The sequence below is a fragment of the Mustelus asterias genome, chromosome 20 (genome assembly GCF_964213995.1).
Source record: "Mustelus asterias chromosome 20, sMusAst1.hap1.1, whole genome shotgun sequence".
In the NCBI taxonomy this organism is placed as follows: domain Eukaryota; kingdom Metazoa; phylum Chordata; class Chondrichthyes; order Carcharhiniformes; family Triakidae; genus Mustelus; species Mustelus asterias.
Genome location: NC_135820.1, coordinates 8,624,649 through 8,645,082, shown reverse-complemented (window position 1 = coordinate 8,645,082; position 20,434 = coordinate 8,624,649). Strand labels below are relative to the sequence as shown.

Below are 20,434 nucleotides of genomic sequence, written 5' to 3'. Positions count from 1 at the left end.
AATGTGAGACTGACTGAGTGTGTGTATGAATGTGAGACTGACTGAGTGTGTGAATGAATGTGAGACTGAGTATGTGTGCTAATGTGAGGTTGACTCAGTGTGGGAGTGAATATGAGACTGACTGAGTGAGTGTGTGGGGGAATGTGAGACTGACTGTTGGTGTGGGAATATGGGGCTGAGTGAATGTGTGTTGGGGTGTGAGACTGAGTGTGTGGGACACCTAACTGAACGTCAGGGTGTGTGAGATCATCAACTGAGAGAGAAATCACAGGCCCTGCCTATCATCGAGCAAGAAGACACGGTCACTGAGATTATCAACTGAGGAAGGAATCGCAATCATAGAATCCTGACAGTGCAAAAGGAGGCCATTAAGCCCATAGAGTCTGTACCAATTCTCTGAAAGGGTAACTTACCAGGTACACACCCTTATCCTGTGGATTACCCATTTTACCATGGGTAATCCACCTAACCTTCATATCTTTGGACTGTGGGAGAAAACCAAGAAGCAACCCACGCAGTCATGAGGAGACCATAATAACTCCACAGAGACAGTCACCCAAGGCCAGAATTTAACCCTCGTCCCTGGTGCTGGTAGGTAGCATTTCGAACCAGTTAGCCACCATGCCACACATAGATCACATTGGCTGATGGAGCAGTTACTATGCCAAGATTGCGAGGATAATTGACTGATGTGGCAATCACAAAGCCTGAATATCTTTGAACAAGCAGAGAATCAAAATCCCTGGTGTGGTAGGTAAAAATACCTCTTGCGACTGGTATGAGTCAAAATAGAGTAGGCTTTATTCTCACAAGCTTGCGGGAGAATTTGACTCCTTGAAAGCAGAAGCCAAAGTTCTCCGTGAACACAGAAAAATGGGGATATATATACAGCAGGGCTTCTAATACTGGTCACGAATCAACCCCAGACCAGTCACGACTCAGAAATACAATTTACAACTGCGGTCACGAAGCAAGCTTCCAGACCAACTACAAAAAACACATTGAAAACTCCTGACCATAAACCAGTGTATCTGGCATTCTCAGCTCATGAAGCGCAGGTCTTCTGTTTCCTGTTCTTCCCGTGGTTTCCCTTTGAAATTCCAATGCTTTTCCAGCTGCCCCAGCGGGAGTTCCTCTTCAAACGGCCGTATCGCACTCCACATCTTGTAATGCTTTCTTCCGTTTACATTTACCACGCCAGCCTGTAGGAAAGGTAAGCCTTGCATATCTGCAAACACATTCACATTTACATTTACATTTGACTATTTATTTGAAGGGGGAAAAATACACAGATGGGTACACATAAGGTGGCTGCCTGGCACACAAACAGTCACCTGGGAAAGAAACATTAAATGGGCACTGACTTTCAGTACAGACAGCCACCTGAGATTAAAACATAGAGGACAGACAGCTATTCAAAGTTAAACATGCAGGAATCAAATCCTACAAGAAGCCAGCCAGGGCTGAAGGATAAGGACAATAGGGGTAGATAATGAGATTAGCTACAGGTGGGATCGGGGATACATTACTTCAGGAAAACCAATTACTGTAAATTGCTATATGAATAGGCCGAAACTAAAACCATTGATAGCCAATGACGTAGGAAATGTATCCATTCATAAGACAATCCGACGTTAACATGTTCATGTCTGTATCTGTCTGTATTTGTCTATAATCATAGAATAGAATCATAGAAACCCTACAGTGCAGAAGGAGGCCATTCGGCCCATCGAGTCTGCACCGACCACAATCCCACCCAGGCCCTACCCCCACATATTTACCCGCTAATCCCACTAACCTACGCATCTCAGGACTCTAATGGGCAATTTTTAACCTGGCCAATCAACCTAACCTGCACATCTTTGGACTGTGGGAGGAAACCGGAGCACCCGGAGGAAACCCACGCAGACACGAGGAGAATGTGCAAACTCCACACAGACAGTGACCCGAGCATCGAACTGCTGATAGTAATAAGTAACATAATGATGTGTTAACGATCGATCACCTCCTTGATTACAACGATGTGGTAATGGCTAGATGTCCGGTCCATCTATTGTGTAAAGGGTATAAAGATGGACAGCTCCTCTTGTCTCATTGAGAGAAGGTTTGCTGCTTGTTAGTGCCTTTTCTCCATGAAGCTTCGTTAAAATAAAACTGTATTCTTGAAACCTCCAAGCCTGACTCAGTGGTACATTTACCACAACAATTGGCGTAGTCGGCTAGGATCCTATTACTGGTGAGATCGATTGGCCACGATCGGAGCCGGGGTAGAGATCACTGAATCTGTGAGAGTCAGACAAGGTCAAGAATACAGCTTGCAAGGGGTTAAACTTAAGGGGTTAAACTTAAGGGGTATTTGTAGTAATAAGTATTGTTGTATATGATATAGTGCTAAGTACTAACTGCTGATAGTAATAAGTAACTGTTGCTTGTGCTGACCGACAAGAGGACAAGGTAGTACCTGTCTCAAAACCCTGCCTTAGACCGGTTGCTAAGAGGAGGAACCTCCCACGCGAAGGTCAGGAGATTGAAGGGGGTAAAGAGACACCAAGGGCACTTAGGATTGTGAAGCACAAGTGGCAGAGGTTGGTTCACATCAAACTCTGCAGTGGCGAACAAATGCAGAGTTACTATCTGATTGCATGAAAGTTTGAAAAGTTGGGAACAGTACTGTCAATGTTGTGAAAAGCGGGGCGGAAAAGGAGCTTGATCAACTCTGAACTAAACCGGACTCCGGTGGAGAAGCACATTGCCGAGGTGGTAATAGTGGAAGCCGTGAGTATAACTTGAAACCCTGTAACGGTAGTGAAATACGGTGCTAGAGTAGTAATAGTGGCCGGGGGTAGTGAAGTCCCTACGGTAGAGAGCACACTTTACCAGGGAGTAATCGTGGCCGGGGTTAGTGAAGTCTGCAAAATGGCAGATAATGAAGTTAAAAGGGGACCTGCAGGATCCCTCATTGAAATTTACATGACAGACAGGAAAGAGTTAATAAAGAGAATGCAAAAGGGTGGCTGGGATACTTCTCACACCTTAGAGCAGCAGAGAGAGTGGATAGATAAAGAAAAGCAAAACAAGACAAAGAAGATAGGAGTAATGTTAACACATCAGTTAGCTGGTCTAATTGAGCAAGTAGTCGCCTCTACTAAGAAGTGGAGAGAAGATAAAGAAAGGATTAGAGAATTAGAATCCCGAGTGAGGGAACTGGAAAAGCAAAACCAGGTTTTAGAAGAAAAGCAATGGAGAGGGTAAACTGTTCCTCTACCTCCTTATGAGTCCACACAGCAGGAACCAACCGCTCCTTCAGAGGAGTGGGAAGCGCCAGAACACAACTTAGCATCAGTAACCCGAGGGGGAACAAATGCATGACCAAAGGCAACTTATCAACCCTTCACCCCAGGTGAGAGACAGCAGATAATGGCTTCCTTGGGAAAATTACAACCCAGAAGCACAAACACTAAATTCTGGGAAGAATTAGACACAATCTGGGTAGGACACCAATTACACCTGAGAGACGTACCAGCTGGTCAGGGCAGCCTGTGCAGCAGATAAGAGGAGGCAGATAGCAGGTGGACCCGCCGCTCCTCCAGCACAGGATTATAACGGGGGACGGTGGACACATGCAGTCGCCCTAACATTGGAGATAGATACCCAACAGGCACCCTTCACCCAGTTTAAAGCAGAGATTCAGAGGGTATTAGGGAATGCTCCCATTAACTGGAGCAGAATTACCACAACAAAACAGTTAAAAAGGGAAGGAGCTTCTGAGTACAGGGAATGCTTGTTCCAGGTATATCAAGAGTGCTCAGGACAAGGGAACCCAGGTCGAGGGGATTGAGCGTTCATCCAGGCTTTTAAGGATGGACTCTCCAGCGCTCACCAGGTCATCCTAAAAATGGGAGTGATTATGTCCCAAGATTACGATGAATTGGTAGAGTGGACTAGCGGAGTACCGGGAGAAGAGAAATCCCAGGCAAGAACAAGGCTAGAAAGAGTAGCAGCCTACAGTAATGGGAATGGAACAAAGTCTAAACTGACTTGCCACAATTGTGGCCGGCAAGGACACTTTGCGAGGGATTGCGCGACTCCACGGAAAGGGAACAGATTTGGGAACAGTGGGAAACATTGCAGCCAATGTAATAAATATGGACACACAGAAGCAGTGTGTTGGAATAAGCATGGGAAACTCCTGACCCGATCCATGACCACAGCAGAACCGGAGGAATCACAGGACCTCTGGGGTCAGCAAGATTGACGGTCTGCAGCCCCCATTCACAAGGGTAAGAAGGAGGGAAGGATTTACGTGTCAGCACTAGTAGAGGGCAGGCAATGTGAGATGCTAGTGGATCCATATCTGTCACCGACTTACCCTTACCCACTACAAATAAAATGATTTACCTGACCGGGATAGGAGGGAACAAAACACCCGCCTACCTGAGCGAGACCACGTTAGTAGAGATAAATAATCTGTATATACCAATGAGGTTTTATATGTCCAAAAATAACGAGGGTACAATAATGGGAAATGATCTGATGAAAGAATATGAGATTCTGATAGACTGTGGAAAGGGAGAATTAATCTGGCCAAGACAGGACGTTCGGAAAACGAGAATAGGAAAGCTTACAAGTCATCTTGAAACTATTAAGGTGGCCACAGTCATCACCAGAAATTGGGAATTAGAAACAGGAGGGTTCGGAGCCATCTGTGCCTCCGTCCCCGGAGTATGGGCTAAAACGAAGTTCGATACCGGTTTGACTAAAACGGACCCAATAAAGGTACCGGGACCGGAGCATAAGCCACACCGACAATACCCAATAAAACCAGATGCAGAGAAAGCTGTAGTGGAGATAGTTAAAGGGTTAGTGGAAAGGGGGATTCTGAGAGAAACCACAAGCACCACTAACTCCCCAACATGGCCAGTGAGCAAGCCTGATGGAAGCTATAGGCTCACGATAGATTACACTGGACTCAATAAAGTCACGTCCAAATTGCACCCCATCGTAGCAAGCCCTTCGACAATCCTGAATGGACTGTCACAGGAGCATAAAATATTCACAGTATTGGACATAGCCAACGGATCCTGGACCTTACCATTGGATCCTGAATCCCAAGACAAATTCGCCTTTACAAAGAACAAAGAACAATACAGCACAGGAACAGGCCCTTCGGCCCTCCAAGCCCGCGCCGCTCCCCGGTCCAGGATTGAATCCTGAATCCAGGATCCCCGCCCAATTTTCCAGCCTATCTACATACCAATATCCTATCCACCGAGCTGTCCCTCACAGCTACGATGCTTTGTTCATCACAACCTATTAACTCACCCCCACCCCCCCCATTCCAGACCATGTGATCTCCAGGGAGAGGCGAAAACCCAGAGTGAAAACCCCAGGGCCAATATGGGGAAAATAAATCTGGGAAATTCCTCTCCGACCCCCTGAGGCGATCGAAACGAGTCCAGGAGATCACACTGGCCCTGATCGGAAAATGCTTCCCAACCCTAGTCATTTCCACTTCCACGAACACCATATGAATTCCCTGCCCCCGAGACAGGTTCCCAACTATCCGCAGTCTCGCTCTGTACTGGCACCAGCAAGATGATCATAGAATGAAGCCTTGATCATAGAATGAAGCCTTGCTTCTTTACGGTGGGAGACAAGCAGTACACTTGGACTCGTTTACCACAGGGATTCCACAACAGCCCCGCTATATTCCATTGAGCAATGAGTGACACCCTGAACAGAGTAGAACTGCCACAGGGTAGTACGGTCCTACAAAATGTAGACGATATCCTGATAGCTTCAGAGTCCAAGTCAGGACATCAAGAAGCCTTATATTTAGTACTGAATGAATTAAAAGCCACAGGGTTAAAGGTGAGCCCCAAAAAGGCACAAATCGGGAAAACACAGGTCCTATACCTTGGACACCTTATATCCCAAGGACTTAAAGAAATGCCAACGGACCGAAAGAAGGCAATACAACAAATGGCGCGATCCATCACCACAAGAGGGGTCAGAAAGGTGCTAGGACTATTGAACTATAGCCGGAATTTCATCCCAGGGTTCGCAAAATTAGCAGAACCCATACAAAGACTACTCAAAGGGGGAAAATCAGCTTTAGATCCAGTAGAAGGGGGACCTGAGCAGGAAGAGGCTTACACTAAACTAAACACAGAACTGATATTAGCCCCTGGACGAGAATTACTCGATTCTAATAAGGACTTCCATATCTATTGTAGTACTGAGGGAGGGTTCTATTCCGCCGTGGTAACACAAGACCATGGCGACAGAAAGAGACCCATAGGATATTATTCCACAGCAGAAGGGCCGGTAGCACCGGACTGCCAAGGTGCATAGCCGCCTTGGATTGCGCTGCCTGGGCCGTAAAGGTTAGTGAGCCAGTAATCATGGCAGGGAATATAATCCTTCACACCAAACACACCTTGGTGGAAATGTTGAACATGGGAAAATTAAGGTCAATCTCAAACATGAGAAGGGCTAAGTGGGAAGCTGTTCTCCTACCTCCAAGCAAGTCCGTGATAATAATAAGGGATACAGGGAATAACCCAGCAGAAGGGATTTTAGACGAAGGAGATATAGATTGGGACGAAGAAGAGAGTAAGATAAAGGATATGCCCTTAATAACAGCTGAGGAGGCCCTTTTTGTGGATAGGTCACGCAAATATGTGGAAGGATCACCCCGAACAGGGTGGGCAGTAGTGAATGACAAATTAGAGACAGTAAGGTCAGGAAGGTTTGACGGAGGTCTATCCGCGCAAGTGGCAGAACTAGTGGCACTCACGCAGGCACTAGAGTTATCTGAAGGTAAAACGGTAAACATCTATACAGACAGTTGGTATGCATTCAGAGTCATACATGACTACATGACAGCATGGGGAAGAAGAGGGTTCATAACCACAGGAGGGACCCCTATTAAGCACCAGCAAAGAATTGAGGCATTATTGAGAGCAAGCGAGAAACCTAGAGAAACTGCAGTAATCAAAATTAAAGCGCACCAGAAAGAGATAACCCGACTGGTTAAATTTCAAAGGGAACCAAGCCGCAGACAGGGCGGTACAGTTAGCCTTTGGACAGGAGACAATTGGCGAGCTGCCAATAGCAGCAACAGAACAGGCAGGAGACGAAATAGATATTCGGGACTTACATGAGGATACCCCAAAGGAGGAAAAGGAGAAATGGAAAGCACAGGGAGCAGTCAAAGGGACTGATAACATTTGGAGATGGGGAGATAAGGTAATAGCACTAGAGTGCATTCAAAACACCCTATTGGAACTACACCATGGACTCTCACATGTGGGTAGAGAGGCCATGATAACTAGGATAGGAAAGGAATGGTGGTGGAAAGGAATGGAAGAGATATAGCCCGACACTGTCACCGATGCGTGACGTGCGCGCAACACAACCCTGGTAGACCCATAAAAATTAAAATGGGACACCAGCCGAGACCAAAGGGACCTTGGGAACATCTGCAAATAGATTTCACAGGGCCACTACCACAATCCCATGGCAAAACCTATTGTCTGGTTATTATAGACCAGTTCACCAGGTGGGTAGAAGCGTTCCCTACTACAAATTGTACTGCTACCACGGTGGCTCGGATATTGGCAGTGAAGTCGGTAAAAATACTTTGTGAGGCTGGTATGAGTCAAAATAGAGTAGGCTTTATTCTCACAAGCTTGTGGGAGAACTTGACCCCTTGAAAGCGGAAGCCAAAGTTCTCCCTGAACACAAGAAGCGTGGACCTTTATACATCAGGGTTCCCAATACAAGTCATGAAGCGAAGTCCAGTTAACAGTCCTTGATCATAAATTATAGTTCCTTTAACAGCTTCTGATAGTCTCTAATCATAAACCAAAGTGTATCTGGTATCCTTGGGTCATAAAGCACAATTCTCCTGGTAGTTGTAGTCAAGATGCAACCTCTGGTCCCCTGCTCTTCCTGTGGCTTTTCCTTTGAAGTGACTGTGTGCGATTGCAGCTGTCCCAGTGGGAGTCCTCCTTCAAATGGCCATTCTCGCACTCTACCATTTGGTAGCTGCTTCCTTTGTTTAAATCATACAAACCCTACGGGAAAGCAAGACTTACAACCCAACATCTACATTTAACTAGTTTTATCAGAATGATATGAACAAGTGAGGGAACCATGAACAAATGGCTTACACTACTAAAAGTTAAAGATGAAAGACATGAACAAATGGCTTATACTACTACCAGGAGCAATATAAACAAAGGAGAGACGAGCCATAAGGATTATTTTTGTGATACATTCCAGGTACAAAGTTCAACCTTTTAGGTACAAAATACATTGAGTACAAAACATACATTAACCCTTTCCCTTCTTCAATCCCCCCTTTTGGTCAGAGGCCAAGTGCAAACATAGCCCCATGACCAATTTAGAGCCAAATGTTACCAGCATACGGGCCTACCCCCTTTGTCAGGAAGTCTGCACTTTCTACCTGCACACTTGCACTTGGCATAATCCGGGCTGTTACCGTTTTACAACAAGCGTTCAATAATGCCATACAAATATAACATGCGATAACAATGACAATTAATACAATTAACCCATGCATCAAGTATGATCCCCACGACCGGAACCATTGCCCCAGCCATCCCGGAGGGTTATAATTATGATATTGGTTCCCTTCACCTTGTATTCTCATCGTCACTCGTTTGATATGATCTGCCAAATGAGTTATATTTTCCAAAACATCTGGGATATATGTGCAGCATTCAGATCCAATTACAGCGCACGTTCCTCCCTGAGAAGCCAACACATTATCAAGTGTCAATCGGTTCTGTAAAGCAACAGTCCGGATGGCTACAACCTCGGCTGATACTTCAGAGATGGCTGTGCTCACCTCCTCGAACCTGTCTCTAGTTTCATTCGCAATTCTCTCCAAAGTCGAGGCCATATGTATAAGTTTCTGTGCTGCTTTTGCTGTCCCATAAAGTGGGAACGCTATCATAAAGAACCGTTCTGTCTCACTAATGGTGAATATAGGGTACCACATCTGCCAAATAACACGATCCGACCCAATCCCAAGGAAGCCATGGGTAGGCATTGTTTCCACAGACAGAACAGGTACCATTATATGCAGTCATGCTGCTCATATAAGTAGAGGAGAGGCTGACCAGGACATCAGCAATAGGGCAATGGATTGTAATCTGTTGCATCAAAGTCCAGGCACCACTGGTGACATTAACCTGCTGGGTGCAGTAGTTACGGCCAACAAGTATGGTTCCATTTCCTAACAAGCAGATAGATCCCCCCTTGTTGGTTTTCCACAACGAAGTGGGGTGGGGAATCTGATCTATCATAGCTAGGCTGGTAATGGTTCGTAAAGGCTGATAGAGTGCATCCTCTGCCTCCTAACCCCGAAACAGCATCGCTGTCGCTGACATTGAAAGTACCTTGCATAGTAGTACCTGATGGGGTTTTAAATGCCACTTTCCTTGTCCCGTTCTGGGTTCCATTCTGATTCGAAATCCCCTCTACTATTCCTGGAGTTGACAAAGGGATAGGGAATAAAGGACTTTCCCCCCTTTCCTTCGTGCACGGGAATATGTAAGCAGACCCAGCACTTACTCAAAATTTTGACTGCAATACATACAAGTGAGACATATACATGAAAGTGTTCATGTGATCGGGTCGGATTTTAGAGGATTGGTACAATGATCGCTTGGATCAACCAAATCTCGTGTTGATGTACACATCCTTCCGAGCCCTCTGCTGATGCCGGGCACAGGTCCATCCCGGTCCCTCAGCTGAACACCAAAAATTCCAGTTATACCATGTTACATTGCATGGGAGACCCCAATCACCTCGCCCCTCCAACAGAGTTGGCAACATGGCATGGTTAAGGAATCCCAAGCAGCGGTCCCTACGGGTTACCTTCCAGGGACCTATTCCATGTGTCGGAAGGTTACAATAGACAGAGCTATCATTACAGAGATGCTTGTGATGCTCTCTCCTCAAGTCTACACAATTCCATCTATACTTCCCCTCCGTAACTAGCAGAGCAAGGGTCATGAGAAGCACCAAGAGCATCATCCTATCACTTAACTAATAACCCGCGCGACCGTTATACAATGGTCCAAAGGCTATACCACCCGTGCGCCACTGCCCGTGAACCCATTCAGCTTGTTTGGAGGTCAACCGTCTCACATATCTGTGAATTAAGCACACTACACAATTTTAACCTCATAGAGGCCCTCCCATTTAGGGGCGAACCCAGGTTTGTCTAGCAGTGCTTTTACTTGGACGCAACTTCCTGCCCGTCAGGGAGCATTTCAAGCTCTCTCTCTCTCTGTGTGTGTCTCTTTGTTCCGGATTGTCTTTTACCAATTTGCGCATCCCTTTTAGTTGGGTGCTTAGTTCCAAAACATATCTCCTGAATTCATCTTTTAGTCAATCTACATCATCGCCCATTCTGTCATTAATTCATAAGGGGTTAATCCGGTTGTCCGGTTTGTGGTAACTCTTAATCTCATCAGTATAGTGGGCAATATCTCTGTCCACAATTTCCCCGATGTCTGTATGGCTTTAGCTAATACATGATACAGTTAACTACACACCCCCTTCCATAGAAAGCTCATTGTGAATTAAATAACTCTTTACACTGGTTTTTTGGCTGCAGTTGGACATCCATTCATTTGTATATATTCTCATCAAAAAACATTGTATTCCCCATTAAAATCACATACCATACAGCTCCAATCTTTATATAATGTACTCCGGCATTATCTCTAATTTAATCATTTGTTTGGCGAGGAAAACAGGAAGCTCCCACAGAATTATATTTTATCAATACACAACATATAATATAATACTATATTATACAAAATTGGTGAAGACTTTTTAGGATTTCATTATATTCTCGGGTCTATATAGCAGTGCTATACTGTATAATAAAAATAATCAAGCGGCAGTTGTATCATACCACTTTACACATCATAACCGTAATATCCAAACCCTTTTTAATTCAAGCCGTTTCCAATTTTAAACTGAGCTCCAGATCAAACCCCCCTGCACTCGAGGAAAACAACTTTGTGATACAGGTACAAATATAAAAGAGGTACAAAGTTCAACCTTTTAGGTACAAAATACATTGAGTACAAAAAAAACACTAACCCTTTCCCTTCTTCAGGCAGAAAAGGTAATCCCTAGATGGAGTGTACCCCTACAAATCGATTGGGACCAGGAGAGTAATGGAAAAAGATGAGTGTTGTTCTATGGGTAAGGTGCTGAATTGGGGGAAGGCTAACTACAGCTGGATTAGGCAGGATTTGATGGCTGTTGATTGGGAGAGGCTGTTCGAGGGTAAATCCACATCTGGCACGTGGGAGTCTTTTAAGGAGCAGTTGATAGGACTGCAGGACAGGCATGTGCCTATAAAGAGGAAGGATAGGAAAGGTAGGATTCAGGAGCCGTGGATAACCAGTGAAATTGTGGGGCTAATCAAAAAGAAAAAAGAGGCATACATGAGGTCCAGGCAGCAAAAAACAGATGGAGCACTGGAGGAATATAGAGTAAGTAGAAAAGAACTCAAACAGGGACTTAGAAGGGCAAAAAGGGGTCACAAAATGTCCTTGGCAGACAGGATTAAGGAGAATCCTAAGGCATTTTATACATAAGTTAGGAACAAGAGGGTTGTTAGTGAAAGAATCGGACCTCTCAGGGACAATGGAGGGGAATTATGCTTAGAACCAAAGGAAGTAGGTGAGATCCTAAACAAATACTTTGCATCAGTATTCACAAAGGAAAGGGACATGTTGACTGGTAGCGTCTCAGAGAGATGTGTTGACCCATTAGAAAAAATCTCAATTACAAGGGAGGAAGTGTTAGGTTTCTTAGGAAACATTAAGACAGACAAATCTCCAGGGCCGGATGGCATCTATCCTAGACTCCTCAGGGAGGCGAGAGCTGCAATTGCTGGGCCTCTAACAGAAATCTTTGTCTCTTCACTGGACACAGGTGAGGTCCCAGAGGATTGGAGAATAGCCAATGTCGTCCCGTTATTTAAGAAGGGTAGCAAGGATGACCCGGGTAATTATTGGCCAGTGAGCTTGACGTCCGTGGTAAGGAAGTTGTTGGAGAAGAATCTTAGAGATAGGATATATGCGCATTTAGAATTGAATAATCTCATTCGCGATAGACAGCATGGTTTTGTACGAGGGAAGTCATGCCTCACAAATTTGGTTGAGTTTTTTGAGGAGGTGACAAAACGATTGACGAAGGAAGGGCCGTGGATGTCGTCTATATGGATTTTAGTAAAGCATTTGACAAGGTCCCTCATGGCAGGCTGGTGCAAAAGGTTAAATCTCGTGGGATAAAAGGTGAGCTAGCTAGATGGGTGGAGAACTGGCTTAGCCATAGAAGACAGAGGGTAGCAGTGGAGGGGTCTTTTTCCGGTTGGAGGTCTGTGACTAGTGGTGTTCCGCAGGGCTCTGTACTGGGACCTCTGCTGTTTATGATATATATATAAATGATTTGGAGGAAGATGTCGCTGGTGTGATCAGTAAGTTTGCTTTTTTGTTCTTTGCGGACGACACAAAGATTGCTGGAGTTGCGGATAGTGATGAACATTGTCAGAGAATACAGCAGGATATAGATAGGCTGGAACATTGGGCGGAGAAATGGCAGATGGAATTTAATCCAGATAAATGCGAAGTGATGCATTTCGGTAGATCTAATGTAAGGGGGAGCTATACAATAAATGGCAGAACCATCAGGAGTATAGATAAACAGAGGGACCTGGGTGTACAAGTCCACAGATCCTTAAAGGTGGCAGCACAGGTGGAGAGGGTGGTGAAGAAGGCATATGGCATGCTTGCCTTTATTGGACGGGGCATAGAATATAAAAGTTGGCATATGATGTTGCAGCTATATTGAACGATGGTTAGGCCACATTTGGAATACTGCGTCCAGTTCTGGTCGCCACACTACCAGAAGGACGTGGAGGCTTTGGAGAGAGTACAGAGAAGGTTTACCAGGATGTTGCCTGGTATGGAGGGTCTTAGCTATGAGGAGAGATTAGGTAAACTGGGGTTGTTCTCCCTGGAAAGACGGAGGGTGAGCGGTGGCCTAATAGAGGTGTATAAAACTATGAAGGGCATAGATAGAGTGAACAGTGGGAAGCTTTTTCTCAGGTCAGAGGTGACGAACACAAGGGGTCACGGGTTCAAGGTAAGTGGGGCAAGGTTCAACACAGATGTCAGGGGGACGTATTTTACACAGAAGGCGGTGGGGGCCTGGAATGCACTGCCAAGCAAGTGATTGAGGCGGACACGCTGGGATCATTTAAGACTTATCAAGATAACCACATGAACAGAGTGGGAATAAAGGGATACAAAAGAATGGTCTAGTGAGCACATGAGCGGCGCAGGCTTGGAGGGCCGAAGGGCCTGTTCCTGTGCTGTATTGTTCTTTGCTCTTTGAGGTAGAGCCTACGCTTGGCTTCCTGTTGGAGGGAAGGGATCTTGTTACCCTAAAGAAACTTCCGTTCGTATATAAACTCCCTCGGCTACCAAGACATCGGCGAGCTATGACAGAAGGAGAATGGTTTTTGGCATAATATTTACCCTATGTGGAATGGTTAGAACAATGTGAGAGATAATTGTGCGCTCCATTGGGAACAAGTTGCCAATATAGAAGCTGTCCTCACAAAGATCAATGGTGAGATGGTTGCCATGCATACAGAGGGACTCTAATGGCATTGGATTGTGTGTTGGCAGAAAGGGGAGAGACATGTGCAGTAATTGGATCAGCATGTTGCACTTACATACCAGACAGTTCAGTAAACATAACTAATCTGGTTGTCCACATCAAGAAGGAGGTGGAGAAACTCAAAGACCCTGAACCATTTACATTGGGTAGTTGGCTCTCAGGCTGGATAGGGCTCTCCGGGAATATCTTTCCTAGAAGGGATGTTATTTTCATTGTGATCCTAGTATTAGTAATAATTGTATACTTGGTCAAATATGGAAGTGCACGACTTTCTAAGTCCACAGGAGGAACAGCATCATTGACGACAGATAGGGTAAGGAAGAGGAAAATTTGAAAGTCAAAATACATAGTAAGGATTAAGATTAATTACTTAGATACATCAATTTAGTGGCCTTAGTTGGTCCTTGACCAATGGCCAAAAGGGGGGAACTGATGTAGGGGCTAATTAGGCTAATTAACACATAACATAGATTTAGGAACACTGACACGGTACTAAGTTTAGAATGAATGATCTTGGACTATGGGAACGTAAGCCAGCCAGGGCTGTAGCCATAGAAGACAGCTCTGTACGATTAACAAATGTTTCTCATTTAAAACATGTATTTTGAATTTTCAAGATGGATGTGGTTTGCTTTTGCTCACATTTTGTGAACCTTCCGTCAGTGACAAAATACAGCAGGCCCTGGTGGGAGAAGGAAGAAACAATAGGACCACTGAAAGCAGTAATGCTATCAGCAGTGGTCAGGAACAAGATGGCTACGAATGCTACCTTTATTAATCGGGTCAGACAACTCCTAGAGATAACGCAGATGGTGAGCAGACATAAAGAATTTCTCGGGGTCGGACGAGAGTCACGTGGGTTCAATTTGGTGGGAATCATTCTCCCATTTCACTGTCCAGCGTCCCATATTGCTCGGCAACGGAAGGGAGGTAGTGTAATTCATAACAAATGAAATCCCATTAGGTCATGATGTGTATTGTTATTGACTGGAGTTAATGACAGCATGATTATTGACTGATATTGACTGAGGGCACAAATATCCTGGCTGGGAGCTTTGCTAGTGCAGTTCGGGGGGGTTTAAACTAGTATGGCAGGGGGGTGGGGATCAAAATATTAGGTCTACAAGTGTGGAGGCTGGGGACGAGCTTGGGGCTGGGACAAGGCTGGCAAAGAAGAAGAGCACTCTGGGGGAGGACAACCTCACTGAGCCTGGAGGTCTGGAGTGCTTATACTTCAATGCAAGGAGCGTAGCAGGTAAGACAGACGAACTTGGGGCCTTAATGCTCACGAGGAATTTGGATGTGGTTGCGGTGACAGAGACTTGGTTGAAAGAGGGACAGGACTGGCAGCTGAATATTCCAGGGTACAAGTGTTTTAGGCGAGACAGAGGAGGGGCTAAAAGAGGTGGGGGAGTAGCGGTATTAGTTGGAGAGCATATTACAGCGGTGCAGAGGGAGGACAATTCAGAGGGGTCGTGTAACGAGTCACTCTGGGTGGAGCTTAGAAACAGGAAAGGCGCAGTCACTATGTTGGGGGTGTACTACAGGCCCAACAGCCCAAGGAAAGTGGAAGAATGGATATGTCAGGAGATACTGGATAGGTGCAGGAAAAATAGGGTTGTTGTAGTGGGAGACTTCAATTTCCCTGGTATAGACTGGAAATCGCTGAGGGCAGGGACTCTGGATGGGGAGGAAGTTGTAAAATGTGTACAGGAGGGTTCGTTGGAACAATATGTAGACAGCCCGACTAGAGAGGGGGCTATACTGGACCTGGTACTGGGGAATGAGCCCGGTCAGGTCTTCAAAGTTTTGGTAGGGGAACATGTGGCAAATAGTGACCACAATTCTGTTAGCTTTAGGATAGTGATGGAAAAGGATGAGTGGTGTCCCAAGGGTAAGGTGTTGGATTGGGGGAAGGCTAACTTTATTGGGATCAGGCAGAAATTGGCAGCTCTTGATTGGGAGAGGCTGTTTGAGGGTAAATCCACATCTGGTATGTGGCAGTCTTTTAAGGAACGGTTGTTAGGGCTACAGGACAAGCATGTGCCTGTAAAGAAGAAGGATAGGAAGGGTAGGATTAGAGAACCGTGGATAACCAGGGAAATTGAGGGACTGGTCAAAAAGAAAAGAGAGGCGTATGTTAGGTCCAAGCAGCTAAAAACGGAGGGAGCTCTGGAGGAGTACAAAGAAAGTAGGAAAGTACTCAAACGGGGAATTAGAAGAGCAAAAAGGGGTCACGAAATGTTCTTGGCAGACAGGATTAAGGAGAATCCCAAGGCATTTTATTCATACGTTAGGAACAAAAGGGTTGTTAGGGAAAAAATCGGACCTCTCAGGGACAAAAGTGGGGACTTATGCTTGGAGCCCAAAGAAGTAGGGGAGACCTAAATGAATACTTTGCGTCGGTATTCACAAAGGAGAGGGATGTGTTGACTGGGAGTGTCTCTGAGGGGAGTGTTGAACCGTTGGAGAAAATCTCCATTACAAAGGAGGAAGTGTTAGGTTTGTTAGAGAATATAAAGACTGACAAATCCCCAGGTCCTGATGGAATCTATCCAAGGCTGCTCAGGGAGACGAGAGGTGAAATCGTTGGGCCTCTGACGCAAATCTTTGTCTCGTCACTGGACGCAGGTGAGGTCCCAGAGGATTGGAGGATAGCCAATGTGGTCCCGTTATTTAAGAAGGGTAGGAAGGATAACCCGGGTAATTATAGGCCGGTGAGCTTGACGTCCGTGGTGGGGAAGTTGTTGGAGAAGATTCTTAGAGATAGGATGTATGCGCATTTAGAAAGGAACAAACTCATTAACGATAGTCAGCATGGTTTTGTGAGAGGGAGGTCATGCCTCACTAACCTGGTGGTGTTTTTTGAAGAAGTGACCAAAATGGTTGACGAAGGAAGGGCCGTGGATGTTGTCTATATGGACTTTAGTAAAGCGTTTGACAAAGTCCCTCATGGTAGGCTAGTGAAAAAGGTTGGATCTCATGGGATAAAGGGGGAGGTGGCTAGATGGGTGGAGAACTGGCTTGGTCATAGAAGACAGAGGGTGGTAGTGGAAGGATCTTTTTCCGGCTGGAGGCCTGTGACTAGTGGTGTACCGCAGGGCTCTGTATTGGGACCTCTGCTGTTTGTGATTTATATAAATGATCTGGAAGAAGGAGTAACTGGGGTGATCAGTAAGTTTGCGGACGACACAAAACTGGCAGGACTTGCAGATAGTGAGGAACATTGTCAGAGGCTACAGAAGGATATAGATAGGCTGGAAATTTGGGCAAGGAAATGGCAGATGGAGTTCAATCCTGATAAATGCGAAGTGATGCATTTTGGTGGGAATAATGTAGGGAGGAGCTACACGATAAATGGAAGAACCATAAAGGGTGTAGAGACGCAGAGGGACCTGGGTGTGCAAGTCCACAGATCTTTGAAGGTGACGTCACAGGTGGAGAAGGTGGTGAAGAAGGCATATGGCATGCTTGCCTTTATAGGACGGGGCATAGAGTATAAAAGTTGGGGTCTGATGTTGCAGATGTATAGAACGTTGGTTCGGCCGCATTTGGAATACTGCGTCCAGTTCTGGTCGCCACACTACCAGAAGGACGTGGAGGCTTTGGAGAGAGTACAGAGGAGGTTTACCAGGATGTTGCCTGGTATGGAGGGGCTTGGTTATGAGGAGAGATTGGGGAAACTGGGGTTGTTCTTGGAAAGACGGAGGATGAGGGGAGACTTAATAGAGGTGTATAAAATTATGAAAGGCATAGATAGGGTGAACGGTGGGAAGCTTTTCCCCGGGTCGGTGGTGACGTTCACGAGGGGTCATAGGTTCAAGGTGAAGGGGGGGAGGTTTAACACAGATATCAGAAGGACATATTTTACACAGAGGGTCGTGGGGGCCTGGAATGTGTTGCCGGGCAAGGTGGTAGAGGCGGACACACTGGGAACGTTTAAGACTTATCTAGACAGCTATATGAACGGAGTGGGAATGGAGGGATACAAAAGAGTGGTCTAGTTTGGACCAGGGAGCGGCGCGGGCTAATTGTTCTTTGTTTCTCGTTTCAAGGCTTCATTCTATGATCATCTTGCTGGTGCCAGTACAGAGCGAGACTGCGGATAGTTGGGAACCTGTCTCGGGGGCAGGGAATTCAGATGGTGTTCGTAAAGCAGAAGTGGAAATGACTAGGGTTGGGAAGCATTTTCCGATCAGGGCCAGTGTGATCTCCTGGACTCGTTTCGATCGCCTCAGGGGGTCGGAGAGGAATTTCCCAGATTTTTTTTTCCCCATATTGGCCCTGGGGTTTTCACTCTGGGTTTTCGCCTCTCCCTGGAGATCACATGGTCTGGAATGGGGGGGTGGGGGTGAGTTAATAGGTTGTGATGAACAAAGCATCGTAGCTGTGAGGGACAGCTCGGTGGATAGGATATTAGGATGTAGATAGGCTGGAAAAGGGGCGGCACGGTAGCACATAGGGGCGGCACGGTAGCACAGTGGTTAGCACTGCTGCTTCACAGCTCCAGGGTCCCGGGTTCGATTCCCGGCTCGGGTCACTGTCTGTGTGGAGTTTGCACATTCTCCTCATGTCTGCGTGGGTTTCCTCCGGGTGCTCCGGTTTCCTCCCACAGTCCAAAGATGTGCGGGTTAGGTTGATTGGCCAGGTTAAAAATTGTCCCTGAGATGTGTAGTTAGAGGGATTAGCGGGTAAATATGTGGGGGTGGGGCCTGGGTGGGATTGTGGTCGGTGCAGACTCGATGGGCCGAGTGGCCTCCTTCTGCACTGTGGGGTTTCTATGTTTCTAAAATTGGGTGGGGATCCTGGATTCAGGATTCAATCCTGGACCGGGGAGCGGCGCGGGCTTGGAGGGCCGAAGGGCCTGTTCCTGTGCTGTATTGTTCTTTGTTCTTTGATTTGTATTAATGATTATTGGATTATGATTCCCGGAAAGGTGGGCAATATGATTTTGGGAATGTATAATTGCCTTCACAGGGGCATTGTTTTTTGGACTGATATCGAGCTACCCGCATTCTATACCTTAAGTGCAGGGCTTCCTCATAACATTCTCCCATTTGATCATTCAGTTAAATAAAGTCACGCCTTAAAAATCAGCACACTGCATTTTGAGTCTTTGTATTAGCTTAAGTTTGAGCCAATACATAGGCTCGAGAGGAAACTCCCATCTACAGGAACTATCAATGTTTAATGTGGTATCCCACCAGGGACTGAACACTAACCTGCAAGGGTTAGTATCAGTTATTATCGCACTGAAAAATCCTCTAGTCCTCCATACAGGAACCGTGAAGGGGTGGGGGTGGTGGCGGAGGAATTTTCCCGCCTCTCCTGCTAGTGGGATCTTCCAGTCCTCCCAAAGTCAATGGACATTTGAATGGCCTCTCGCATCCACCACAGAGGAATCATTGGCAGAAGGACTGGAAAATCTAGGCCATGGTGTTGTCCATCAAAAAGCACCTCTGAATGGGGTAAGTCTGTACTGCCTTTAAAACTCTTTTTGGAAGTTTTGCTGACAGCATAATAGTGGAATCATTACTGATGGTTCTTAGCATTTAAAGCCGTGACTCAGTGCCACATTCCCTGGACACCATTAGCAGGGAATGATTTTTATCCAATATGAGGTGCAAACTTGACCCCCACCTGGTACACCACGCCAGTAGATTCAAACCTACACCTCCTGATAGATAGATGTCTTTGCTTTCTGCATAATCATCAGGAATTTCAGTTCCCTAACTGATCCACTAGCTGTGGGTACAGTAACTATTAGCACATCCCTGTCATTTTGGAGGTTCATGTCAGACTTAACGTTCTCTCAAGTATCATGCTACATTCACACGCTGTATCTTTCACGTGAGTCGCTGCTATTAAGTTAAAACATTACTATGTCACTATAGTAACTGACTTCATTAGTAAGTGTGTAGAAGACTGTGTGCCAAAGAAGCAAATCCGTGTGTTTCCCAACCGGGTGGAAACCATTGATGAACAGGGATATCCACTGCTTGCTGAAGTCCAGGTCTGAGGCATTCAAGTCAGGCAACCCGGGCCTATACAAGAAAGCCAGACACAATCTAAGGAGATCCATCAAAGATGCCAAAAAACAGTACGGACCAAGTTAGAGTCCAAGGTTAGCCACACGGACCCCCACCAACTATGGCAAGGTCTGCAAGACATAACAGGCTACAAGATGAAGGCATGTAAAATCGCCAGCTCCAGCGCACCCCTCCCTGGTGAGCTCAATGCATTCTATGCCCGTTTTGAGCAAGAGGTCAGTGAGAGCACGCTCTCCACCCTGGAAGCCTCGGATGAACCGGTATCTGAGATCACAGTTGCAAATGTCAGAGCAGCCTTCTCGAAGGTCAACCCACAGAAAGCGACTGGCCCGGGTGGAGGACCCAGACGAGCATTCAGATCCTGCACAGATCAGCTGGTGGGGGTATTCGCAGACATTTTAAATTCCTCTTTACAACAATCTGAGGTCCCTATCTGCTTCAAAATGACAACCATCATCCCAGTACCAAAGAAAAGCCAAGCAGCGTGCCTTAATGACGATCATCCAGAGGCTCTAACATCCATCATTATGAAATGCTTCGAAAGGTTAGTCATGGCACAAATCAATTCCATCCTCCCAGACTGGCCGGATCTACTACAGTTCACCTACCGCTGCAACAGCAGATGTCACCTCCCTGGC

General features: G+C 46.0%; 1 long non-coding RNA gene across 1 annotated transcript in view; it reads right to left on the bottom strand.

Moving 5' to 3' along the window:
• Positions 1 to 777: 777 nt before the first annotated feature.
• The window catches only part of LOC144508213 (uncharacterized), a 93,996-nt gene continuing 74,339 nt past the window's right edge, over positions 778 to 20,434 (bottom strand). The window contains exon 3 of the long non-coding RNA XR_013500250.1: positions 778 to 1,228. This is a non-coding gene — a long non-coding RNA (uncharacterized LOC144508213). The remainder of the gene's footprint in view (positions 1,229 to 20,434) is intronic.